This window comes from Castor canadensis, chromosome 14 (assembly GCF_047511655.1).
Source record: "Castor canadensis chromosome 14, mCasCan1.hap1v2, whole genome shotgun sequence".
Taxonomy (NCBI): Eukaryota; Metazoa; Chordata; class Mammalia; order Rodentia; family Castoridae; genus Castor; species Castor canadensis.
In genome coordinates this window covers 10,428,505-10,456,189 of record NC_133399.1, presented here as the reverse complement: position 1 = coordinate 10,456,189, position 27,685 = coordinate 10,428,505, and the positions used below count along the sequence as shown (strand labels likewise).

The 27,685-nt window shown below is 40.4% G+C and overlaps 1 pseudogene; it reads left to right on the top strand.

Moving 5' to 3' along the window:
* The first annotated feature begins 882 nt into the window (after positions 1-882).
* LOC141416646 (lactosylceramide 1,3-N-acetyl-beta-D-glucosaminyltransferase-like) lies at positions 883-27,388 on the top strand (annotated as a pseudogene).
* The last annotated feature ends 297 nt before the right edge of the window (positions 27,389-27,685 follow it).

Below are 27,685 nucleotides of genomic sequence, written 5' to 3'. Positions count from 1 at the left end.
AAAAATAAATCACACTGGAGTGAAAAGTTATGTATGTAAACAATGTGACAAAGCCTTGGTTTATATGAGTGACCTATAAACACATGAATGACCTCACATTGATAAGAAATAAAGCCATCTACCAAAGCTTATACCAGGAGACAGAATACACATAGCAGGGTTTTATTAAATACAGTGACTCGTGGTTAACAGAGTGGCTCAAGACTTTAGAGCACCTGCCAAGAAATCACAATGACCTGAGTACAAGGACCACTATTGACAAAAGAAAAAACAAAAGAATAAAGAGTAAAATGATAAGATCCTACCCCATGTTCACGGATGGGTAAAATTTATGCTGTGAACATGGCTACATTACTGGATGGGGTCTACAGTCTCCATGCAACTCCATCAAAATCCCAATGACATTCCATATTCAAAAATCAAAAAAAATCATTCCAAGATTCCTATGGAAGCACAAAAAAACCCCAAACAGACAATCCAATCCTGAACAAAAAGACCAATGCTGCTTTAAAAAAATTGCAGGTTTCATAATACCTGTTTTGAATTTATGATAGAGTCAGAGTAACAAAAATATCAGGTAACAGCAAAAAAAAAAAAAAAATACATGTAGACAAAAGGAACAGATGGCCCAGAATATATATATTTGAACACACACACACACACACACGTAATATTAGTCATCCATAAGCAAGAATTCAATTATGTAATTTTCAGGAGAAATGGATGGACTAGAGCATAGTAAGCAAAATAAACCAGACTCAGAGGCAAATAAATGTAAACATTTTTTTATTATTCCAATATTGGGGTTTCAACTCAGGGCCTATACCTCTGGCGAGCCTTTTGTGATGGGTTTTTGGAGATAGGGTCTGGTGAACTATTTGCCCATGATGGTTTCCAATTGCTATCTTCCTGATCTCTGCCTCCTGAGTAGCTAGGATTGCAGGTCTGAGCCACCAAGGCTGGGCGCTGGTTTACATCATGCTTATTTTCTAGAATTTTTACAAGAGGGCCAGGTTGGGGTGGAAAACATTGGGAAAGATGCAGAGAAAGGGGAATTTGATGACAGGGGAATATGAACAAGTCATTATATGTATTCATGAAAATAGCAAAATGAAGCACATTCATTCTAAAATGGGGGAGAAGGGAGGGATGGTGAGGAGGAGTAGAGGGAGTGAGAGAGGTGAAAGCACATTCTGTGCTCCTCTGATCATAGCGCAGTGAAACCTCCATGAAGAAGTGATGGACACTAACACAAGTCTCCACTCAAGTGGAAACCACAGATACACGGGAGCGAGAGGAAACTTGATAAAAGTACCGATCTGCAAGCACAGCGTAAGATGTTCAGGAGGCGTGGGGAGAAGCAGGTGTCTGGTCTGGAAAGTCGGGACTGGTTCTGCTCAACACACTTAGAGCCAAGGCTGGGCCAGGTTCGCCCAAGGGGAGGAAGCCTAGACCGCAGGGAGCGGTGGGAGGAATTTGTCCTGTGTTCTAGAACCTGGCAGAAAACGCCCTCCTCTCACCCCGTCGTCAAGGGGCGGGGCCTGGATCATTATCCAAATCAGAATGGAGTGCGTAAGAACTGTCCAATGAGGAGCGCGGATCTTAGGACGTACCTGCTGCCCAAAGCACTGCCTTCCTTTCAGGAACCGCCATACTTGATCTCCGCGTCTAAGCCAGGAGAAGCCCCAGGTTTCCCAGCCTTGGCCGCTCTGTGTCCCCTGACTGCAGGAGCCTAAGGACGACGCCGGGTGTCTCGGGAAATGGTGAGATTTCAGCCGGGGTGGCAGAGCCGCGGCGGGGACCGGCCAGATGCTGCGGTGGCCCCTGTGTGCTGTGCGTCCTCCCCCGGCTCTGCTCGTCCTCGCTCCTCTGGGCCGCAGGGTGGGGCTGGGCCGGAGCCGGGACTGGGAGAAGCGTTTTTCTCTGAATGAACCGGGAAGGGCAGTTCTGATGCGGGCCTGGGGAGAACAGCTGTCAGGAAGCCTGAGTCCTCGCACTTAAGTGGCTTTGAGTAGAAGGTTGGTAAAGAGAGAAACCTCATAAAGACCAATGTTACTCGGGAGCAGTGATGCACTCCTGTGATTTCAGCACTCCAGAATTTGAGGTCATCCTGGGTACATTGAAATACCCTTTCCACCCCCAAAATTCTCATATCCAAGGGAAAGTAGAAGGTAAAGATCTGAAAAACTCTCCACCTAGCTGTGTTCTATACCAAGTTGTGTCCAAGAAACATGATTAAGGTGATTTTCATGGATGGAAGTAAATCTCATGTTCTTACATCTGTGCAGTGGAGGAAATTGTGAAGTGTTGATCTTCAAAGCTGCTTAAGCCATGACTGGCTAAGACATTAACATACAAAGTTTAAATAGTGTGTCAGGTGCCACTGGCTTATGTCTGTAATCCTCTCTACTTTTCAGTCTGTGATGGAGACGATGTCAGTTCAGGGTAGCCTGAGCATAGTTCACAAGACCCCCATCTCCAAAACAAACACAGCAAACTGGAATGGAGATGTGGCTCAAGTGGAAAAGCACCTGATTTGCACGCATGACATCCCAAGTTCAAACCCCATATCCATCAAAAAAAATATGTGTGTGTGTTTATGTCTAATGCATGTGTATATACACACAAGCATACAAACGTACATATATGTTTGTGTGTACACACAGGCATTCACATATGGAAAGGGTTTGGCATCAATGTAAATAATGTGGGAAAGCCTCTAGTCAGCCCTGGTGAATTTGATGTAAATCAGCATGCTTACTGTAGTGAGAAATCCTGAGTAGATGACATGTTGCAAAGTGTTCACTTAGCCAACATCTAAGAGTGCTCCTCAGATCCTAATCTTGCTAATGTAGCCAGGTAGCAATGTCTCTGACTTACAATTCTACGTGTGTTGGAGCCTGATATTGGGAAGATTTCAGTTCAATATCAAATGGGCTAATGATTCATAAGATACCATCTTCAACATTTCTATAGAAATATGGACAAAAATTATGGCTCTACTGGTAGACTCCTTGCTTTGCAAGCACAAAGACCTGAGTTCAAATCCTAAATACACAAAAAACAGATTATGTAAATCCTGATGTATGCTTTTGATACTCAGTAGTGTTCATGATTGCCTGTTTTTACAGAAAAGACTGTACCTAGGAACACTTCCATGATGTCTCTATTATATTTTCTTCTCATCCCCCATTCCATGAGTGTTCACCCTTGACCACACTGTCTCAGCTTTCCATTCCCTCATTTTCACATACTGACTTCTAACTTCTGCACTAAATATTAGAGCCTGATATTTTGCAATAAATGTCTACTTCACACCTGAACTGGGACCTGGTTGTCCTCTGAAGATCCACTTTTTTAGGAGAATTTTTCTTTTCTTTCTTAGCACACTCTGCCCTTCAGGACTGAGGAGAAAACATAACTGTTGTCCTGTCCACTGTGCTGTTCTCAAACCAAAATTCTCCTCCTTCATTGTGTTCTTGAAGTTCTGTCCTCTCACATGGACCATCACCTTCTTGTGACCATTATTTTCAGACCTTTTCCAAGCCAAAGTTTTTTCTTTCATTAAATTTTGGTCTCAACACACATAGATCAGCAAAGTAGATTCTTAAGGAATGGTTTGTTGTCCCTCTTTACTCAATAAGGATCACCTTTAGGAAGAATCTGACACCAAAGCATAGTTGCTTTCTTTGTTCCTATGGATGAACACTGAGTCATTTCTCAAACTTTCATTTCTCCATGTGAGTAAGAGTGATGTACAAGTCATAGAAACCCAGCTTTGTTGCATTGTTTATCTGGTATTGTGTAATATCAATCATAACTCGGTATGCATAAAGTAAAATGAGTAAATGGATTCTTTCCAAGGGCTTTATTCTACAAATCAGGGACAAGGTTTGGTGACATTTACACAACACTGTTGTGATTATAAAGTAGTGTTTTCAGGTGTATATAGAAGAGAATGGAGTCTTTGGTTTGCCTATGATCTTGGAGTGTCATGGCAAGCCTATGATCTTGGAGAGCCCTGATCTCATTTTCTCTTGATGGGCAGGACCATCAGCATCATCTCTAGAACCTAATTCTCAAAGCTAGGAATGAAGAGGACATTCTTTTTTTTTCTTCCTCTATGAGGTACTGGGCCTTGACTCATTGCTTAGTGCTTTGTTAGGCATGCCCTTTACTACTGTCCTCTGTCAGTTCCATTCCACATTCCAACTGAGTGGAAGAGACATCCATCAGTAAACATCTGTGACCCAAGATCTGTTTCCCTCATGCAACCACATGCAGTGAAGAATAGACCTTTGTGGAACTATGGATTTGAAGGACGCAGTCCACTCACTCTAAGTGGATTAGGCTTCATCCTGCCAGATGCCCCACCATTTCCTTTTATGGTTCTTTTTGGAAGGTCCATATGGTCCAGTTTTGGAAGTTACCCCATATTGGAGGATGATGGATTCGTCAGTTTTGATAAAGGAAGCCCAAGACTTTCAGAACTAGCTCTTGGCTTCAGGAAGGATTAGGCAGTGGGGATATCTTACATGAAAGCAGAGATTTGTGTAGCTGTTATTCAGTGAGGCAGGCAGGTGAATGAATGGCTTCCTGGAAGAAGGGACAGCAAATGCAAAGGTTCAAGAGACAGTGGCATGGGATATTGAGGGAAATGAGTCCAGATCTCTGCCTCCTGAGTATCTAGGATTACAAGCATGAGCCACTGGCATGTAGCTGTAGTTATTTTTAATAAACCACTATTGAGCACTATCTGAATATTTACTGAAGAGCAAGGGTTGTGTCTCACCCTAAGTTTAGCCTGTGTTTAACCTTCTGATTGTGGAGTTCCCTGGGAAATGTGGTAAAAAGCCTGGCTTCTCTTTCTTTGCTTTGTGATATCTTAATTGTGTGTGTGTGTGTGTGTGTGTGTGTGTGTGTGTGTGTGTTGTACTAGGGCTTGAGCTAAGGGCAGGGACTACACCTTGAGCCTATCCACCAGTCTTTTTTTTTTTTTTTTTGTAATGGCTTTGTTCCAGACAGGATCTTGAGGAATATTTGTGTGGGCTGGCTTCAAACCTCCATCTACCTGATCTCTGCCTCCTGAGTAGGTAGGTTTACAGGCATGGATAGAAGTAGAGATCATGTTAGCAGTTTACAGTCCTCTTCTGGGTTATCGCTGTAATCCTAGCTGTTTAGGAGGTAGAGATCAGGAGAATCAAGTTTGAAACCAACCTGGGCAAAGAGTACAGAAAATGAAAAATTACTGGAGCTAAAAGACAAAGTAGAACAAAAATACCTCCAATATATCCTTTATAAAAGTAGTAGCATACAGAGTTAGAATAAATCAAAATATAATTGAAAAATGCAACTTAGAGCTTGGATGTGTTATGCAAGCAGTAGAGAGCCTCCCTAGCAATTGTGAATCCCTGAGTTCAAACCTCAATACCACCAAAAAACAGAACAAAACAAAACAAAAATCCTAACTTGTGGGAAAGAGTGTATTCTGTAAAAAGACATGTAATTTATTCCTCTGTTGCTTAATTAACAGCCGGTTAATTTAGGATAGCACAATTTTTTTCCAGGATGGCACTTCACTATTGACTACTTGATGCACTCCTAGAGCCCACAAAATAGTAAAAGTACTGATTTCAAATGACAGCATAAGATGTCACTGAGACGTGGTAAGAAGCAGGTGCCTGGTCCGGAGCGTCTGGAATGGTTCAGGTCAATGCAGTTAGACCCAAGGCTGGGTCAGGTTCGCCCAAGGGGAGGAAGCCTGGATTGGGGAATGGTAATTGGAATCTTTCACTAGGATTTTGCAGTGAGTTTGCTGAGGGGTCTTCTGTCACTCAGGTCTGAATAGGGAGGGGCCTGGATCATTAGCCAATCAGGAACGCTGATCTTTGGCAGGAGCTGTCCAATGAGGAGCGGGGATATGTGGACATCTCCGCTGCCCAGAGCATGACACTCCGCCTGGTAGCGGCCATAGTGGAAAATCCGCTTTTGTTCTGAGAAGTTCCTGATGTTCCAGACTCACGTTCTGTGTCCTGTCACTGCAGGAGCCTGGGGATGACACCGCAAAAACGGGAAATGGTGATTTTTTTTTTTTTTGCTGGGGTCGCAGAGCAGCGGCCGGGGGCCTCCTGGAAGCAGCGGTGACAGACGCGGCCCCAGTTCCACTTGGCCCGCGCTCTTCTGGGCCCAAGGATGGGGTTGGGCCAGAGGCAGAAGCAGAGTCTGTCCCATTTGTGATGTGAATGGCTTCCTCAGCCACCCGGTGCGCTATGGACAGCTGGACCCCGTATGTCACCAACAGCAGGTGACTTGTCATAGCTGCCCCTGCCTTCTGCTGGGCTCCTGTGTATGGGGCGCAGTGGGGTGGGATCCCCATGTCTCCTCAGTGGCGCCAATTTTCCTGAGTCTTCAGGTTCTGGGGAAGGTCATGTAAACTCCACGACCTGTCCCCAGACACTGGCCATGAACCCCGACTTCCAAGTTCTGGCCATCACTCAACATATGGAAATGGCGGTCCTTGTACAGGCTGGCTGATGGAGGGGAGGGGACAGTGGGACTCTATGTGACGTCATGGTTACCATTCTCGCTGTTTCTACACCTGGTTTTAAGAAGCAAATAAATGATGGCGAATGCGGTGTGGCAGCTTTTTGTGTGATAGAAGAAAGAATTTAGGGGGACACTGGAGTTTCCCCAGTGAGGATCATTAAAACCAAGCCAAAACTCAGGAGGACACACCTTAAAGATTCCTTTGGATGCCCCGCAACAATTTGTGAGGAAGTCCTACATAAAAATCACAACTTTAATTACATCCTTCTGAAATCTGAGCCTCTGCCTTGTACAGTCTTTAGAACTGAACCAAAAAGCAACAAGGCAGGAGATTCACACAACTGGGTGACAGATGTGTCACAGAGAGGTTCAGAGCAGGGCAAGGAAGTAGGTAAGGACTCAGGTCACTGTCTGTTTATTATCTGTCTCTTGTAGATTTTTCAGCCAATTGTGTTTTTTTTCTGTCAAAACTGCTTTGCCTGAGCCCGCGTGTCAAGGTTGTGCTCATGGCAGCTGTGGCAGCTGCCTCTTCTGAGCCGCCATTGCCTAAGAATCTCTCAGGTGGAAAGGCAGGGTGTTACACTTATCTCTAAGGTGAGGGCGAAAGGGCTGTTCACTCTAGGGAGGAGCAAACAGGATTCAAAGGTAGTGTGTGTGTTGAGGACATGATGAAGGGAAGAAAATCAATTCTGGGATCATAGAACATGGTCCCCTGAAGTCAGTCCGTCCTTAAGGTGATGGTACAGGCAAAATGGTGTGTAGACTCAGGCCAAGGGTGGGTCAGAGATCCCAGGTATGCAGGAAGCAAGAAACTTAAAAAGAATTGGGTTAATTGTTTTACAGTTGGTGGCACTAACCATGTTTGTTTGTTTGTCTTATGCAGTGTTGTCACTTTTGACCATTGACAAGTTTGTTTGTTCCTTTCAACTACGTATATTCATTTTGCCATGTTCTTAATCCTTATTTGTTTTGTGTTGCTTCTTGCTGAACTAGGAAACTCTTGTATAATATTACACAATGTATAGCTTTCTTAGTCCAAAGCTCTTCCGTGTTTTTAAGAATTGATGTAACTAGGACAGCTAAGGTTTTTTGGACTGTTTAAAGCTGTGATTTGGAAACTCTAGAATGTTTTTGTTGTTGTTGGTACCAGGGTTTGAACTTAAGCCCTCAAGTTTCCTAGACAGGATCTCTTCCTACCTGACATAGTTTGCCAGCCCTTTTTTCATGATGGCTTTTTTCCAGATAGGGGTTTGCAAACTCTGCCCAGGTTGGCTTCCAGCCAAAAGCCTCCTGATCTCTGCTTCCTGAGTAGCTAGGAATATAGGCATGAGTCACTGACTCCAGACTGAAAAAGTAGAATTTTATATGTCTTTGTAGCCTACAAATCTTGGAGACAGTGAGCTCTTTCTAAGGATATGTGCCCTCTCTTTCCTTCTTTTACCTGCTGACATTCCCAAATAAAAGGTATAATTTTGATTTAGGTGCATGCTGAATTATCCTTCCTGAGTCCTGTCTAGTTTTTCATTCAGAAGAGTCTACAAGATTACAAGTACAAACATCTGATGTCTGTCTCATTTTTTATTTACAGGGGATGCATTCACTTCACTGAGAAGCAAGTTTTTTTTTTCCCTGTGTGACTGGGGCTTAAAGTCAATGCCTGGTGCTTCCTAGGCAGGCACTCTAATCCTTCAGACACTACATCAAGTGGTTTTTGTGGGGATTTTTGAAATACTATTGTGCAAACTGTTTCCCTGGTTTGGCTTCCCACCTTAATCCTCCTAATGTCTGCCTTCCTGTCCTATTAAAGTGCTTTATTTTCTTTTTTTCTGGTTTTCTTGTTTTGTTTTATTTGAAATTTTTGTAATTGTTTTGAACTCAGGTCCTCATGCTTTCTAGGCATGTGCTCTCACTTCTTGAGACACTGTCCCAGTCCTGTTCTGTGATGGGATTTTCAGATAAGGTCTCATGAACTATTTTTCCAGGTCTGACTTAAAACTGCTCCCCTCCTGCTGTGTGACTCCTGAGCCACTAGTATTACACATAGGAGCCACCAGCGTGCCTGGCCAAATTGTAGTTTTCACTCCTTTGAACATTATGTGTGCATTTTTCTCAAGTCTTGTATTCAAGATTACTTTCCTTTTTTTCCCCAGAATCAAAAAGTTATTGAAAAACTAACAGAAGATAGGAGGTCATTTTTTATGCCTCAGAAAATCAAATATAGTTCATTCTCTTGGAGAGTCATTAAATTATAAGGCTTTGTGTGAGAAAACAGAAATTTCAGAAGATTTATAGATTAGTAGCGTTGCCTTCTTCCAGAAGAGCAACCTTCCACGAGCCTGGCTGACATTGCACTGTTTAGCATCGTGCACAAAGAAGCACTGTTTGCAGGTGGCTGAAAACTGGGGTAATCTTGTGGACACCTGAACTTTTTCCATCTATAAAATAACGAATTTGGACATTGAACGAATGATTTTTTTTTCATGTTTTCTCTTTTCTTCTTGCAAGGAAAGATGTAAAAATCTCTAACCAAAGGCATGTTTAGTCCTTTGGCAAGCCTAATGTGGCTCAATCACTCAGATAACAGGCATTTCCGGCAAGCAGCACTTCCTAGGCATACCAAGCTGAGAGATTCTGCTATGACTTCTGCATTGAGGTTGTCTTGGGATATGTGACATAGTGATGGAGCACTGGGTTTTGAACCTAGGGGCTCCTACTTGCCAGACAGCCACTCTTTCCACATAAGCTCTTCCACCAGTCCTGTGTTGGGTATTTTTAAGGCCTATTGACATATTTTCTCCTTATCTCTGTTCCTATGAGGTAGGAAAGCAGGCATGGATCACCAGACCCACCAACCTGCAGTATCTAAATCTTTGATTGGCCCTGCATTTTGGTCATACCTGAATTCCTTTATGCAACTAAGGTAAAATAATTTCCCATAGTCTTTGAGACTGTGAAGTTTACATTTTCCATTTGGGTCCATTATTCAAATAGCCCAAATACATTCTTGGCACTTGCTGTGCATGGCTTTCTTTTGTTGTTGATGTTGTTGTTGTTTTTATTTATTTTAGTATGACAGGTTGAAGTATAGACAAGGATTTAAGCTAGTGAAAGAAAGAGAAGTATTTCCTTTCCCCACCCAGGAAATGAAGCAAGACTCCTGTTTTTTTTCTTTTTTGATGTAGAGTCAGTCACCCTAAGTAGCCCAGGATGTAAGTGAACTCACAATCCTTCTTTTGCCTCCTGTATGCTGGGATGAGTGCCTGGAATCAAGTTTTTATGGGCTTCATTCACATATTCTTTTGTATATTTTATGTTGATATGCCAAGTTGTGATTTGGAACAGTAACATGTTTTAAAAGAGAAACAAGAACAACAAAAGCACTTGACGGGCTAGGAATGTGTGGCTTAATGGTAGAGTATTTGCTTAGCAAGCACAACACCCTGGATCCACTCTCTAGCACCACACACAAACACAAAAAAAGAAGATGAGAAATTTTGGGTGGCCCAAATCTATTGATGGATTCAACATTAATGTAGTGTACTTGGAGGTGCTTGAACTGTGGAAGATAGTGCCCTACTTGGGTCATAGTTTGAAAAACATACACCTTCTCCCTGGCCCCTTCCTATGACAGTATCTTCTTCCTTTCCCTTTAGGATTACCTGCTTTAATGGATTACAGGTAGTAGCCACTTACAACCAGCTACTGGGCTGCTTTTTATGTTGTTCATTGAGTGGAATATTTTTGTGCAATGAAACAGTGGGAAATGAAGATTAGGGGACCTTTCTCTGTGTGTTCATATTGACGTTCTCCTTTTCCCCATTCTTTGGTTATGTTACATGAACTAGAATTCATTGTCTGGTTAGCAGAAGGGGGAAAAGAAAAGTGAATGTAAAAGTCAGAACTGTTACCTTCAGTTCCTTGAAAATCACATCAGATGGAGGACAGGGACCAGGATACAATGAGTGGAATGCAGCAAGATTGCCCCCCTGAATAAGTCACATTGACGGAGAGCTGCACAGTATCTGCCAAATGGAGTCTTTTGGCTCACCCTGAAATCTACCCTCTGCATCCAAGTGGTTTCTCAAACTCATGCAATTGGTTTTTGTAAAGGAAGTGCAGCATTCTGTCATTGGTACTGTGCTGAGTTGAAACTGACTAAAATTAAGTACAATTTACCATCCAATCCTTTTTCTCACAATGACAACCCTTGAGTAGACTCCTGAGTCTTGAAATACCCACATGGGAGAGGGGTTGGCAGTGAAATTTTTTCTTAGGTGGAATAAATTCAACATATTCCTCATTCTGCCATATGTTCTGTATCCTGTCTCCTTCTTATGTAAATTACTGCATTATTTTGGAACTCAGCTTAAATGTCCCTTCCTCAGCAAGTGTCATTACTCCCACTTCAATTACGTTTATTGCTTTCTTGAAGTCTTCATTCATAAGAAAGAAATTCTTCTGAATAGTACATAAAACCTGTATTTTTATGAGTTGTTATTCCTCAATATTCTTTCTTGCACTGAGGTTAGCTTTAATTTTCACAGCCCCTTTAAACTGTGGATTTCTAAGTGTTGTGTTGAGACTCCTGGAATTTACAAAGGTGACAGTTCAGAATGTTCTGTGTGTGTTCTCAAACATGTAGTGTGTGAGAAGTAGGGAATAGAGAATCAACATGTTTTCCTCCACCCACAAAATGAGTGAATTGTGGAAGACAGTTTCAAATGAATAATTTAAAATGTACAACATAAGAGAGTCTCAGTTGGATTGAAAAAAGAGAGAGTTACAGTGCTTGACAAGATAGGCTGCTGGGAAACAATGGCCCATCCCTTTAATCCTGGCTACATAGGCTTTTCACATTGGAGGCTTCTGTTTCCAAGCAGCCAGGCCAAATAGTTTAAGAGACCCCCTTCCGCAATGTTAGCAGAGATAAATGTACTGGAGATATGAGTCAAGTGGTAGAGAGGCTATTTTGCAAGGAAGAAGACCTATATCCAAATCCTGATACCACCAAAAAAGAGGCAGAGATTAGGGAGATTGTGATTCAAAGCCAGTTTGTCAAATAGTTCATGAGACCCTGTCATGGAAAACCTGTCACAAAAAAATGACTGGTGAATTGGCTTAAGGTATAGGGTCTGAGTTCAAACTCTAGTACTGGAAAAAAATTGCATGTTGATCATGGAAACTGTTTGGAAACACACAGTTCCTCTTTCATTTTACCTGATGAGTTAATACCACCAAAGTTCCAACCACAGTTGAACTTTGTATTCAAACATTTCTAAGAATACATAGTCTCAGGACAAGTGATTTTTGTTATGTTTTTTCTTTTGTTTTTCCTTGTGGGAGTGTGGCTTGAACTCAGTGCATGTTTACCAGCCCTAGTGATGCTAATTGTCTTGTGAAAGCTAAATTGCAATTCAGCATTATGAAAGAAATTATAGACCCACTCTTTAATAAGAAATTGGGGCGGTTCAGGAATATTCAGTTTGTTCTGCTACTGCAGTTGTTTTCACAGGTATTTTCAGGCTAATATTAAAAGTGCTGTGTGAAAGAGTGTGGGTTTGCATGAAGAGCATGTGTTTAATGCCCAAGACATGGAATGGACACTTTGAGAACCACAGCATCATGTGAACCCTGGAAGTCTATCTTCAGTACTGTCAGTCTGACCTTCCTCCTTGAAATACACTTCTCATGTTTTAGGCATCTGTGATCTTTGATGACGTCTGTGTCAGGTTCACCCAGGAAGAGTGGGCTTTGCTGGATCCTTCACAACAGAAGCTGTACAGGGTAGAAACCTTCAGGAGCCTGGCCTCTGTTGGTAAGGATGAGTTCATTTCCTTAGTCAATGAGAGAAACAGTGTTTGCTGCTCTTCAATGCTTTGGAATAATTTGGAATGTGGAAACCATAAATTCAGTGAATATACCAGATGTTGGCACATTATAACATAAGCCTACTTAGAATCTAGTAGTTATTCTATACTAATGTTTTTCAAAATGTCTTCTTCTTCTGTCTCTATTTTACAAGATAAAGCAAACAAAATAACAGAGGAAGCTCAGACCAAAGAAGAGGTTTACAGAAATTCCAGAAGAAATCTAAGGTAATTTGCACTCACAACAGAAAGCAACATAGACAGTGAAGGAAAGGAATGTGAAATAGGTCATGTGAAGGGGAGGTCAGTAGTGAGAGGGGAGAGGGTAAATGAAGAGGGTCAAAAGGGTATGGTTGATTTGCCTTTATTCGCAGGTTGGGGGAAGGAGTTGTGATTTGTACTCTCTCCTTGGAACTGGCAAGGCAAACATTCTAACACTTGTGGCATACCTCCATTGTGTTTTGCTCTGGGTTTGTTGGACATGGGTCTTGAGAAATATTTGCCCTGGCAGACCTTGAACCTGGATCCTCTAAGTCTCACTCTCCCTAGTAGCTAGGATTACAGGAGCTAGCCACTCCCCCACCATGTTTGATGTACTATCTGCACATGCATATATGGAACAGTGAAACCTATTGAAGTTATTTTAAGGTGGGGAATGGGGCAGGAAGAACAATGAAAGATGGGATGAAACAAACTGGGATATAATATATGTATATATGGAAATCTGACAATGAAATCCTACATATAAATGCCATATAGCACTAAAAATATTCATAAAAAACTAGGGGGAACAAGAAGTGTCACTTAAATAATGAGGACTATAGGTATGTCCCAACTGATAGGGTGCATGCATTGCAGGTGTGAAGCACCAAGTTCAAACCCGAATACATAAGAAAAGATTAATTAAAAGAGTCAGGGAGAAGTTTCATTTTTTTTCTTTTGTGCCCAGGATTAAACTCTGGGCCTTCAGCTTGCTACACAGGTGCTGTACCGTTTGAGCCATTCTGACAACCAAAATTAAATTTGTCAAAAAGAAAAGGATGTTTTGTGAGTGTAGACTTTCTCAAGTGAAGCAGTGTAGTGCTAACCTAACCAGTGTGAGGGTTGCTTTTCAAGCAGTATGCCTTGCTTTCAAACCTTATCCTTAACCAAAAACAAATGAAGTGTTTTTTGTTGTTGTTGTTGCACCACCATGAGCCAACATGCTAGTGTATCATGCCTGTAATCACAGGTATTTGGGAGGCATAGATCAGGATGATTGAAATTTAAAACCATCCTCTGGCAAATAGTTCTTGAAGCCCTAACTCATAAATCCCTAACACGTTAAAGGGCAGGCAGACTGGTACAGGTGGAAAAGTGCCTGTCTAGCCACTTTGAGGCCTTCAGTTCAAACACTAGTACTACACACAAAAAAAACCCAGGGAATTCCAATCCAAAATTTTCCAGTATCAGAAATGTGTATTACCACCATGACACCCCAGTGATAATCTGCAGTTTTTATGTAAAAAACCTTTCATTCAATAAATTGTGAAAAATGTGATTATAGGAATTTTCTTTCAGGGTGTGAATATATGGTGCATTTGCAGCAAATGAATTCAGTGTTTTGATTGATGCCTATAATCTTCAAAATATAAAGGATTTTGCTCACATATTTTCTATTTACAATACTCAAATGCATTTAAATGTAAATTAGATAGTCAGTGTTTGCAAAATACTGGGATAGAATCTTTAGATACCCATAACCATGCTACTGGTTTGATAATATATCTCCTGGATCCATCCTGCATGGTCAAAAATTCTTTCAGGGCATAAAATCATTACTCCTCCCTGAGGCAGAGAGCAAATCTTTGATCTCAAAACAAGAGCCAGGTAAAGCCTGAACAGCCAGAGCCCACTGAGGTTGCATTTGTGCTGGGAGCCAGCTGCAGAGGCCAAGTAGGGCAGGCCAAATCAGGTGGCCTGGCCAAGGCAGGGGCACTGCCACAAGAATTTGTGTTAGGTATTTTACAGTAGAGTCTCATGAACTATTTGTCCCTACTACTTTACATATGACCCTCTTGATCTCTGCCTCCTGGGTAGCTAGGATTATAAGCGTGACCCACTGTCACAGCCTTTAAGAAGTAACTTGTGGGCAGGTATTAAGTAGTAGCTATCAAACCAGCTCTCAGAGTCTCATCATCTAGGTGGTTTTTGTGGGTTCCTCTAATCAGTAGACTCCATCTAATGAGCATGTCAGAATACAGCAAACATGCAGAGGGAAAACACATGTGGAGCCAATAGCTTATTGTTTCCTCAACTCTTTGAGAAAATCAAGCCATCTTTGCACTTAGACCAGTGAGGTGACCATCCCAATATTTCCCAGATACCAGAAGCAGAGAAACTTCTGTGCAGCGTGTCTCAGGACAGTTGGTGTGAACTCTGTTGTGGGGTCTAGGTGATAGGAATTTTTATAGAGTTGCTAGTGTCCCAGTCTAGAAAAAGAAATTAGAGTCACCCAGCCACACACAGGGCATCCATGTTCTTCTGATGCTTTGCCAAATCATTCCAATGTAGTGTCATTGCAGTGTGATAAGATACAAGAATGGATGGAGTGTAAGAGTGTGATGACCATAAGTGGAATGATCATTTGGGAAGCAGCATTGAGTCAATTTGTTATGAATAAGTCTAGAGCTCCCACATGTGATTCTCACCCTTCTACCTAGAAATGTATGTGAGGTGTTTTAAGAGTGGGTGACTTTTTAGGATGTGACTGTGAACTTCACCCTGGAGGACTGGGCTGTTCAAGATCCTTCCCAGAAGAAGCTCTACAAAGATGTGATGCTGGAAACCTTCAGGATCCTGGCTGCTCTAGGTAAAGACATTACCATTCCTTTACTTAGTCAATCAGAAAGCAAGTGTTTCTTTTTTATTGGTGCTGTTACATCATTTTGTTTATGAGAAACAAATACTTCCATGAAAATAGCAGTAGGAAAATGTCTTGAAATCATTAATACATGGTTTAGTAATTTTCCTGTAGTGTTGTAATAATTAATACTGATTTTCCTTGGTTTAAATTTTAGGAAAAGCATTAGAAAAACAAAACACTGAAGATGACTACAAAAACTTCAGGACAAATCTAAGGTAAATTGAACACACAGTAGACAGAAATGTCTCTTCAGAATCTTGGTGTTATAGGACATTTTAAAGAGAAGGAAATGATGCAAAATCTTCCAACTTCAAATTAGTTTACTCTCAGAAACTTTCCTCCAAAACCTCTTATGGGTTGAACATACATAATCAGAAAATCCCAAATGCAAATTGTTCTAATATGAGAACCAGAGATCTGAAGTACCATGATGCCTGCTACAAGTGTCATTTTGTCAGAGTTTTACTGTATAAAGACTGTGTTCCATTTACAATATTAGTTGAAATGTATTAATATGTTTTCTTAAGACTTTGGTATAGGGAGTGTATCACACAACAATAAAGTCCTATTAAGACTGGTACTGATTGATGATATTACTATGTGGAATAGAGTTAATTGTAGATATGGAAGTACCACCAAGATTCTGAAGAGACATTGCTGTCTACTGTTGTTGAATTTACCTTAGATTGGTCCTGAAGTTTTTGTAGTCATTTTCAGTGTTTGTTCTTCTAATGCTTTCCTAAAATTTAGACCAAGGAAAATCATTATTAATTATTACATTATAGTAAAATTACCAAACCTGTTGTATTCATGGTGTGAAGACATTTGCCTACTGCTATTTTCATGAAAATGTGTGTTTCTCATAATCCAAATGATTCGACAACACCAATATCAAAGAAATACTTGCTTTCTGATTGACTAAGTATGGGAATGGTAATGTCTTTACTTCCAGCAGGCAGGCTCCTGAAGGTTTCCAGCATCACATCTTTGTAAAGCTTCTTCTGGGAAGGATCTTGAACAGCCCAGTCCTCCAGGATGAAGTTCACAGTCACATCCTCAATGTCACCAACTCCTAAAACAACTTACATACATTTCTAGTTGGAAGGGTGAGACTCACATATTGGATCTCCAGACTCAGTTCATAACAAATTGACTCAATGCTGTTTCCCAAATGATCACTCCACTTATGGTCATCACACTCTTACACTCCATACATTCTCCTATCTTATCACACTGCAATGACACTGCATTGGAATGATTTGGCAAAGCATCAGAAGAACATGGATGCCCATCCATGGATGGATGACTCTAATTTCTTTTTCTAGACTGGGACACTAGCAACTCTATAACAATTCCTGTCACTTAGACCTCACAACAGAGTTCACACCAACTGTGCTGACACATGCTGCACTGAAGTTTCTCTGCTTCTGGCATCTGGGAAATACTGGGACAGTCACCTCACTGGCCTAAGTGGGAAAATGGCTTGATTTCCTCAAAGAGTTGAGGAAACAATAAGCTATTGGCTCCACATGTGTTTTCCCTCTGCATGTTTGCTGTATTCTGACATGCTCATTAGATGGAGTCTACTGATTAGAGGAACCCACAAAACCACCTGGATGATGAGACTCTGAGAGCTGGTTTGATGGCTACTACTTAATACCTGCCCACAAGTTCCTTCTGAAGCCTGGTGACAATGAGTCATGCCTGTAGTACTAGCTACTCAGGAGGCAAAGATCAAGAGGGTCATGGTATGAAACCAGTAGGGACAAATAGTTCATGAGACCCTACTGGAAAATTGCTAACACAAGTTCTTGTGGCAGTGACCCGCCTTGGCCAGGTCCCTTGATTTGGCCTGCCCTACTTGGCCACTGCAGCTGGCTCCCTACAAGAAGGCAACCCCAGCAGGCTCTGGCTGTCCAGGCCTCACCTGGCACTTGTAGCCCACAGCTTTTGTTCTTGAGATCAATGATTTGCTCTCTGCCTCAGGGAGGAAAGCTGAACTCTGGGGAACAAGACTTGAACTTGGTCCAGTTTCCACCCTGCAGGAAAACACTTACTGATTCTTTAATGGAGGATCTCCACCTGGACCATCTCTGAAGCCTTCCCAGCATCCTGCCTGTGACTCACTACACAGTAGTAGTTCATGTTCACAGAAAGAGCAGAGTCCACAAATGAAACTCTATAAAGAATGCCAGAGTGGAAGGATGCTGTGTTCCAATGTCCTCATTCTACGGTGTGTTCCATTCTTCTGCAATCTCAGAGATAATGACATCAAAGAAGTTAATGCATGGAAGAAGAGGATCCTTTTCTATTTTAAATGACTACACATACAAGTTCTGCAAAATACAAAATTCTATGTTCCTGATGAAGTAAGAGTCCATTTAATATGATCTTGAAAAAAAAAAAAACCACGCAAGTGGATATGGGAATGTTGGCTAGTCACAGAAGAGTAAAAATTGCCAGTTTTTTTTTCAGTTTGATGGTTGTTATGGGACTGACTCATAATTCAATTATGAGAAATGTGAAGTCTTGCCCTTACAAATACCTTGTGAATAGCTATGACTTTGTGAATGATATCCTGTCTCTTATGACAGCTCAGAGGGAGCTCCCCACCCATACTTGATTAACCACAAGGAGAAGTGTCAAGGTTAAGATGTCCTCCTTTTACTATTTGTAAAGACTTCCTGAGAACTATGAGTGACTCTGCCATTAGAAGAATGTGGGGCAACTAGAACTTTGTATGATCTTAACTGAATGCCTGCATCAAAACTCTGGTTGCTTAGGCACTCCTCCTGCACTCAAAGGAGAACTGCAAAGAAAACTGGTTTGGGAAGACCAAGTGTACAGTGATATAATTCAGCAAGCCTTTACCAATTCTTTCTACAATCTCACTCTTAAAAGACTTCTGCAGTTCAATTGGGCAAACACCTTTTGTCCACATGGCAAACTTGTGGTGACTTCTGCTGATGACACATTTATTCACATGCCAAATCTTACTGAATCCAATCATGGGTTAGAAGAAACTGGTGTTCAAAATTTTGGATTGGTCATGCTCATCCTGGTACCCCTCCCATTAGGATTAAAAGCATCAAATTCTACATTTGCTCTGAAATGAACCAGTGGCCAACTTACGCTGACTATGGGGCTGGCACTGCCTATGTCATCTCCAGTGACATGGTTGACAAAATCCACGAGATGTCACAGACACTGAAGTCTAGTCTTAAGATAGATGATGTGTCCATGTGCCTCTGTGCCAAAACAATGAGTATAGCACCACTGTACCATGTGTTTTTCTCTGATGAAGGCAACGCTTTTTATCATCCCTGTATCTACAAAATATAATGATACCTCATGGACATGTACAATATCTTCTGCACCTTTGGAAAGATGCTACAGATCATAGGGAAAAAATCTTTCTGAGGGTTGCTTTTTTTTTTTTGGTCAAAAATACTGCAGATTCATTCAGATAGTTCTTCTCTGCAAATTGACCTATATGGCCACATATCCTTGCCAGACTTCATTTGTCTAATAGTACATGAACACTGATATTTTCAATGCCACTGAGCCAACACTGGATGAAAACATTTATATGTTTGTCTATACCCTAAGTAAAATTAATGTGAAGGACAAAGAGAGATTCTGAAAGCACAGTGTATCAAAATGTGTCTTTCATTATTGAAGCTATTCAATGGAACATCTTATTCATGGCCTAAACTCATTTCAGAAGAATTCAAATTTTAAAAAGGATTATATTATGAGTGAAAAAACAAATGCAATATTCAAGTTCTTATTTAATTCCACATGTATAAATGAGGTGTGGAGAACTTATTAAGAAACCTTGGTGTTAGAATAACAGCTTTTGCAAAATAAGTGAAAGTATACTACAACATTTCACAGAAATTAATGTACTCTCATTTCTTCTAAAGAGCACTTGATGGAAGTAGTGGGGAAGCATTGTCAGAGGACAAAGTGTATGATTCAGGTAAAATTCTCTGGTTTGAGGGGGGAGTGCAGGAAACTGTCTACACTTTCATTATAAGCAGATGAATCATCAATGGCCACACCCCTATAACTATTTACCAAGATATTATTGCCATCACTTAAAATATATTTGTGTCTTTTTCTCAAAGTTGAGTGTGAAATTTGAAAAGAGTCATTAGCTCTGCTCTAACTGGAACTTTATGTGTTTTCTCCCTAATGTTAGAAAAATGACACAAAACATGGGCTCTTTGATGCCCAAGGGACCATCTCTAGAGAGTAATTATTGTTCGTTCCAATAACAAACTGATTTTAATTTGATGAGTTTTAAATTGTTTTTTAAATGTTAAACACTAATGTGTATTTAAGGTAGTTGCTTAAAAATTGCTTGGGTAGAGGAATATAAGGGAGGAGACTATGAAAGGAAAGACAGGGCTGGGGGTGTAGCTCAGCCACAGAGTGTGTGCCTAGCAAGGCCCAGACACACACACCCACAAAAAGAACATTAAAAGCCCCTTTTCTCTACAATTTATACAATATTAGTGTTTAAATAATTGTACTCTTTACTAAAATTAACCCATCCCTTTCCAACATCATAAACCACAGTATTTTGTCCCAAGTTCAGAGTTGTAAATTTAGAAAATTAAATCAATGCTGTAGTATCTAAAACAATGTAGTTTTTACTCATATAAAGGTGTGCTTTATCTTTTACATATGTCCAACTTGAAAGTAGCATAAAAGTGGTGGAGAAATTGCCAGAGACTGAGAACATTTGTAAAGCTGTGTATTCTTGGTAATGGAAGAATTGTGCCTGAGATCTATAAATAAGGTACACTTACTTTATAAAACAGATAACATGTGGCCATGATGCATCTGTGACCTTTGATGACGTCTTTGTCAGGCTCACCCAGAAAGAGTGGGCTTTGCTGGATCCTTCACAACAGAAGCTGTACAGGGATGTGATGGTGGAAACCTTCAGGAACCTGGCCTCTGTTGGTAAGGATGACTTCATTCTCTTAGTCAATGAGAGAACCAGTGTTGGTTGCTCTTCAATGCTTTGGAATAATTTGGAGTGTGGCAACCGTAAGTTCAGGGAATATACCAGATGTTGGCACATTATAACATAAGCCTACTTAAAATCTAGTAGTTATCCTATACTAATGTTTTTCAAAATGTCGTCTTCTTCTGTCCCTATTTTATAAGATAAAGCCAACAAAATAAAAGAGGAAGATCAGAACAATGAAGAGGTTTACAGAAATTCCAGAAGAAATCTAAGGTAATTTGCACTCACAACAGAAAGCAAACTCACTCCTTCACATAGTCAGTGAAGGAAAGGAATGTGAAACAGGTCATGTGAAGGGGAAGTCAGTAGTGACAGGGGAGAGGGTAAATGAAGAGGATCAAGAGGGTATGTCACTTAAGAAACAAAGAGGGATATAGGTGTGTCCCAACTGATAGAGTGCATGCATTGCAGGTGTGAAGCACCAAGTTCAAACCCCAATACATAAGAAAAGATGAATTAAAACAGTCAAAGAGAAATTACATTTTTTTCTTTTGTGCTTAGGATTGAACTCTGATCCTCCAGCTTGCTGGACAGGTGCTCTACCACTTGAGCCATTCTGACAACCTAGAATTAAGTTTGTCAAAAAGAAAATTATGTTGTGGACTGGTAGACTTTCTTAAATGAAGCAGTGTACTGCTAACCCAGCAAGTGTGAGGGATGCTTTTCAAGCAGTATGCTTTGCATTCAAACCTTATCCTTAACCAAAAACAAAACAAGTTTTTTTTTTCTTGTTGTTGCACCACCATGAGCCAACATGCTGGAGTATCATACCTGTAATCATAGGTACTTGGGAGGCATAGATCAGAACAATTGAAATTGAAACCATCCTCAGGAAAATAATTCTTGAAATCCTAACTCAAAAATCCGTAAAGGATTGGCAGACTGGTGCAGGTGGTAAAGGCCTGTCTAGCCACTGTGAGGCCTTCAGTTCAAACACCAGTACTACACACAAAAATAAATCCTGAAAATTCCAATCCAAAATTTTCCAATATCAGAACTGTGTAGTACCACCATGATGCCCCAAGTGATAATCTGCTTTTTAATGTACAAATTTTTTGTTCAATAAATTGTGGGAAATATGATTTTATGAACTTTCTTTCATGATGTGAATATATGGTGCATTTGTTGAAAAATAGCTTCTTAGGATTATGCAAATACTTCAAAATCTAAATGATTTTGCTCACACCCTTTCCATGTACAATACTAATACTAATACTTTACTAATACTTTACTAATGTAAAGTAAATAGTCAATGTTTGCAAAATACTGGGATGGAATCTTTAGATACCCATAACCATGCCACTGGTTTGATAATATATGTCCTGGAACCATCCTGCGTGGTCAAAAATTCTTTCAGGGCATAAAATCATTACTTCTCCTGGTATGTATTTGAAAATATAGCTTAGTAATGTGTTTCTCATTATTTCTAGAGGTCAAGTGGTAGGGAGATTCTGTGAACAGAAAGAAGATATTCAGTGTGGAGAAGTCTTCAGCCATACTCCAGATCATATTGTGAGCAATAATACTCCTGCTGCAGTGAGAACAAATGACAACTGTGTGTGTACAGAAGTCTTCATCAGGCATCCATCCCTGAGTCTGTCCATCAGAACTCAGAGTGGATCTGAGCCACATGAATATCAGGAATATGAAAAAAAGGCACTTAAATGGAAGGGTTCTGGGTTCTGGGAAAACCTTTTCTGATTCCACATTTTTTAAATGCCATGAAAGAAGTCACCCTGGAGAGATATCCTTTCTATGTAAGAAATGTGGAAAAGTCTCCTTTCATTTTAGTGGCCTTTGCAAACATGAACCAACTAGTGGTGGAAGAAAACCATATGTTTGTAAGCAATGTGGGAAACCCATCTCAAATTTGTGTGCTGTTGAAAACCATGGAAGAACTTCCATTTCAGAGAAACTCTATGTATGCATGCAACATAGAAAAGGTTTTAGTTCTTCCAGTTACCTGAAAAAACATGAATGTTTTCACTCTGGAGTGAAGCCCTTTATATGGAAGCAATGTGGAAAAGTCTTTACTTCATCCACCTGGACGAACCTCAAAAAATATGAAAGATTTCACACTGGAGCAAAACATTGTGCATGTAAACAATGTAGGAAATCCTTCTGTTGGTCTAGTAACTTTCAAAGACATCTAAAAACTCACAGTGGTGAGAAACCCTATGTGTGTGAGCAGTGTGGAAAAGCTTTTGGTTCTTCTAGTTACCTCAAAACCCATGAAAGAACTCATGCTGGAGAGAAGCCCTTTGCATGTAAGCAATGTGGAAAAGTGTTTACTAGATACAGTTCCTGAAAACACATGAACAAATTCACACTGGAGCAAACCCTTATGCATGTAAACAATGTGAAAAATCCTTCTGTTTGTCCAGTAATCTTCAAAGACACACAAAAACTCACAGTGGTGAAAAACCCTATGTATGTGAGCAGTGTGGAAAAGCTTTTAGTTCTTCCAGTTACCTGAAAACACATGAAAGAAGTCACACTGGAGAGAAGCCCTTTGTATGTAAGCAATGTGGAAAAACCTTTAGGTCATCCAATTACCTCTGACAACATGAACAAATTCACACTGGAGTGAAATCTTATGAATGTAAACAATGTGGGAAAGCCTTCTATTGGTGCAGTGGCCTTAGATCACATGAACAAATTCATTGTAGTGAGAAAACCTATATATACAAGCATTGTGGAAGAGCTTTTACAACTTCTAGGTACCTGAAATTACATGAAGGAATTCACAATGGAGAAAAGACCTTTGCATATAAACAATGTGGGACAGCTTTTACTTCATCCAGGTACTTCAAAACACATGAGCAAAATCACTCTGCACTGATTCCTTAATGAATGTAAACAATATAGGAAACCCTTTTGTTCTTCCAGTGATCTTTGAAGACATACAGAAACTCACCTTGGGACAAACCCTGTGTATGTTACCAGTGTGGGAAAGCCTACTTCTGTCAAGTGTCCTTGAAAGATATGAACCAAGTCACAGTCATGTAACGTTGAAAGAAAATAAGGAGAGTCAATCCCTTGCATGGGCAGTCACTTAGTTGCACAAGTTTGTTGTGCATGTGATTGAATTAGCACTGGTTCCTTGCCAGACATGGAACACATAATAAATCTGTTTCTGGGCTTAGAACTCACTTTTTGAGCTTGTGTAGTATACTTTCTAAGGCTAGCAGAGTGGATCATGTGGTAACAGCGCCAGCCTGACAAGTGTGAAGGCCGAGTTCAAGCCCCTTGCTATCCCACCCCCCAAAAAGCACAGTAATATTTTTAATTTTGAAAATGACATCAGAACAGAAATGGAAAATACTGGTTTGTTGTGTATTCAAATCACTAATTAAAATATATTTATAATTAATATGTGACATAGTCTCAAAAATTGCCTTACAAAAAATGCTGGCAGAGTTGCTCAACTTGTAGAGGGTAGAGGGCCTGCCTAAGAACCTCTGAGGCCCTCAGTTTAAATCCTAGTCCCACCCAAAAAACTTCTCACAGGTATAATTTTTGTTTAATTACTCATGACTGCCCAGTCTTGCTCAGTGATTGAAGTTCATCATGTCCGTTCTTTTGTTCTCTTCCACACCACCATGCTCTTCAACTCTTCTGTCATTGGAAACAGAGATGGAGCATTTGGGAAGCATCCATGCAGCTTCTGAGATGTCCCCGTAAGCAAGGAAAGAACCAGAAGGCCACAAAAATTTCTGTTCTGGAAGCCATTTTGAGTGATTCATCCTTCCTTATTATGACTAGATTCTGCTTCTCAGGCACATATTCTGTAGTGTTCATTATTAGATTGTGGAACATGTTGGGAGGTGGGGAATTTTTTTTGATGTCACTGGGTTTGAATTCAGTTCCTCAAGCTTGGTAGGTAGCCACACCAAGTGCTAGAGATTAACATGCATAAGCCACCAGCTCCACAAATTTCAAGAACAGACAAGGCAGGGATGAAGTAGTTCTTACAAGGGCACATGCATTGTGTTCTCATCTATCTCCTGACCCTTAGACAAATTATAAGTTGGGATGGGAAAGATAAAATTTAAAACAATTTGAGAAGCCACTCTCAAATCAATTTTGCATGTAAGAAAAATTTTTTCCACAGGAAAAAATTAAGGATAAGAAGTGGATGGAGAAATAAAATGTACTAAAATTACTGGAGGTAAAAGACAATCAACAAAGTAGAATAAAAATACCTTCAGTACACACAATGTAAAAGTATTAGTTAGCCAGGCACCAGTGGCTCACCCCTGTACTACTAACAACTTGGGAGGCTGAGATCTAGAGAGTAGAGGTTTGAAGCCAACCCTACTAAATTGTTTGCCAGACCCCATCTCCAATATAACCAGAGCAAAATGGAATGGAGTTTTGGCTCTAGCCTGTTTTGCCATCTTGCTGCCTGGAGTTTAAACTCCACACCAAAAAAAAAACTATTAACTTTCAGAGTAAGCTATATGACTGGAATTATAATGAGAAGTGGTTAAAATAAAGCTTATTCAAGATACAACACCACGTACATAATGAGTACTGATTTTGAATGGTGGCAGGGGAGGCTAAGAGGAGTTGGGAACATTCTAGAGTGTGCCTTGCTGCAGATACAGCACAGTGATATATTAACCTGAGTTTTGAAAGCTGTAAATGAACACAGCTACCACTTGGGAATAATTTCAACCATGTAGGAATTGAGACAAGAGAATCCTGTAAAATGCTGAATTATATAAAATGACAATGCAGAAATACACTGGGTACTTAAACAAAAGCCATGAACAACTAAGTTCTTCAGGCAAACAACTGTCCCCAAACTGGAAAAATAAAGAGATCAACCCAGGGAATCATAGCTTCCTGGGGAAAAAAACTCCTAAGAACAAAGAAAGGAAAACTTGAACTTCAGCTGATAACTGCTGAAGTCTAAGTCTCCTGCAGTTTGAGAGGTAAATTCTAGAAGAGATTCAGGTTTAGAGGACATCATACATATGAGAGTTTCACCTCTAAAAGCCCTACCAGGGTCTCACAGTAAATTTCAGCCACCAATTGTTTCAATAAAATACATTAGAAGTGTTGGAAACGGTTCAAATGGTAGACACCTGCTTAGCAAGCATGAAGCCCTCAAGTCAAACCCCAGTACCTCAAATAAAATAAACAGCTACAATGTGCTATTTATTAATCTATCAATTGAATCAAGATGCGAATTATTTAAATGCACCAATTAAACAACAGTGATACAGTTGATTAGAAAAAAAGAACCAAGTGTGTTCCTTTCATGACAAATCATTTTATACTGAAAGATGTGAGTAGTTGAAGAAATACTAGTCAAAGTGTTGAAAATACCTCTTGCAAGCTTGGTGCCAGTGCCTCACACCTGTAAATCCTAGCTACTCAGGAGGCAGAGATCAGGGAATCACTGTTTGAAGCCAGTCCAGGTAAATAGTTGGAAACATTTTCTCAAAAACACCCAACACAAGGGCTGTTGGAGTAATTCAGGTGGTAAGAGTGCCTGCCTAGCAAGCCTGAGGCCCTGAATTCAAACCTAGTGCTGCAAAAAAAAAGTCCCCATCTCTCAACACTGTTTATAAGCTATTACTGAGCAATACAGAATATGTGCCTGAGCTGGCTTTGAACCATGATCCTCTTGATCTCTGCCTCCTGAGAAGCTAGTATGACAGGTGTGGGCCTCAGTTGCCCAACTACAATGTAGGTATTCTAATTACAATGAAATAATTAGAGGTATGAAAAGCAGTGTATCCAGTTAATAGCCTAATTTCACCCCTCTGTAATGTATACAATTTTCCAAGCATCATGTCAATTATGATTCATTACATTTTGATTAGCATATAAATATTTCTAAAATCAAACTAATGGCAAGAATAAGTGACATGTGGTTATGCACTGAGACAGAATTCTAACACTATCTCAGACCTAGAGAAGCTATAATTCTAGTCCTATGTGGAAATAGCAGATAAGTATTCACTCTTACATCCTGAGTCAGTCTGCCTGACATTTAGATGTATTTACTGTGTGTTTTGACAACTCTGGCAAAGATCTAATTCATTTCCTTTTGCCCAGGTAGAGCCACAGGGCATTTCTGTATGACTATGTCCTGTGTTTACTGATTACCTCTGCAATTGAGCATTTTTCCTACATGGGTTTGCATGGATGGTGAAAATTGTTTCTTCATGTCTCTCCTTTTCTCCCTCCTTCCTTCTCTATGTTATGTAAAGGTTTTCTGTTTTTAATTCAAGTCCAGTTTTTATAGTATAAGACCATGAATATTTTTTCAAGTGTCAGGCTACTGATTATTCACATATTCATGGGTGAAATCACAGCACAGATGCAAACTCTTCTGTGTGCTGCAGACCAATACAAGTGTGTTTGGGAAGCTGAGATTGGTAGGATTGGGGTTTGATGACAATAGTTTAAGAGTCCATCTCCAAAGAAGCTGAATGGATTGCAGGTGTGGCTCAAGCAGTAGATTTCCTTATTTGCAAGTGTGAAGCCCCAAGTTCAAACACTAGTCACATCCATAAAACAAAGAGAAAACTCATTAAGAATGGCTAAAAACTAAAGGAATAAATGAAAGTAAAAATAACATGACAGAAATATAATAATGAAAGATAAAACAGGCAAAAAATGAGTCATGAATTCCTCCAAAGAAAAATTGTACCCTATATCAACCACTTTTAAATACATTGCTTGAATTCCTAGCCAGAGCATAAAGATGAGAGAAAACAATGAATGGGATATAAATTAGAAAGGAATGGTCATGTTCACCCAATTTGCAGATGTAAATGTATATGGTAGCCTACCCTAAAAGGACTCTGACCAGTGTACCATAGCTGGGCACTGCTAGGTAATACCTGTAATCCTAGATACTCAGGGCACAAATCAGGATCATTGCAGTTTGAAGTGAGGCTGGCATATACTTTCTGAGATCCTATCTTGGAGAAACCCATGTCAAAGTAGGGTGACGGAGCTGGGCACCGGTGGGTCATGCCTGTAATGAGCTACTCAGGAAGTAGAGATCAGGAGGATCGCATTTTGAAGCCAGACCAAGGCAAATTGTTCACGAGACCCTATCTCAAAAAACCCCATCACAAAAAAATGGGCTGGTGGAGTAGCTCAAGGTGAAGGACTGCAAATATGAAGGTGATGGATTGGCTAAAGTAGTAAGAGTGACAGCCTAGCAAGCATGAGGCCCTAAGTTCCAACCTCAGGCCACCAAAAAGCAGGAGAGCAAAGCTGTAGGTATCACTAAACTTGACTGAATAGTACTAGGGGCCCACAGTAATAGAAACAGCAGGCATTTGCAAAAAAAACCAG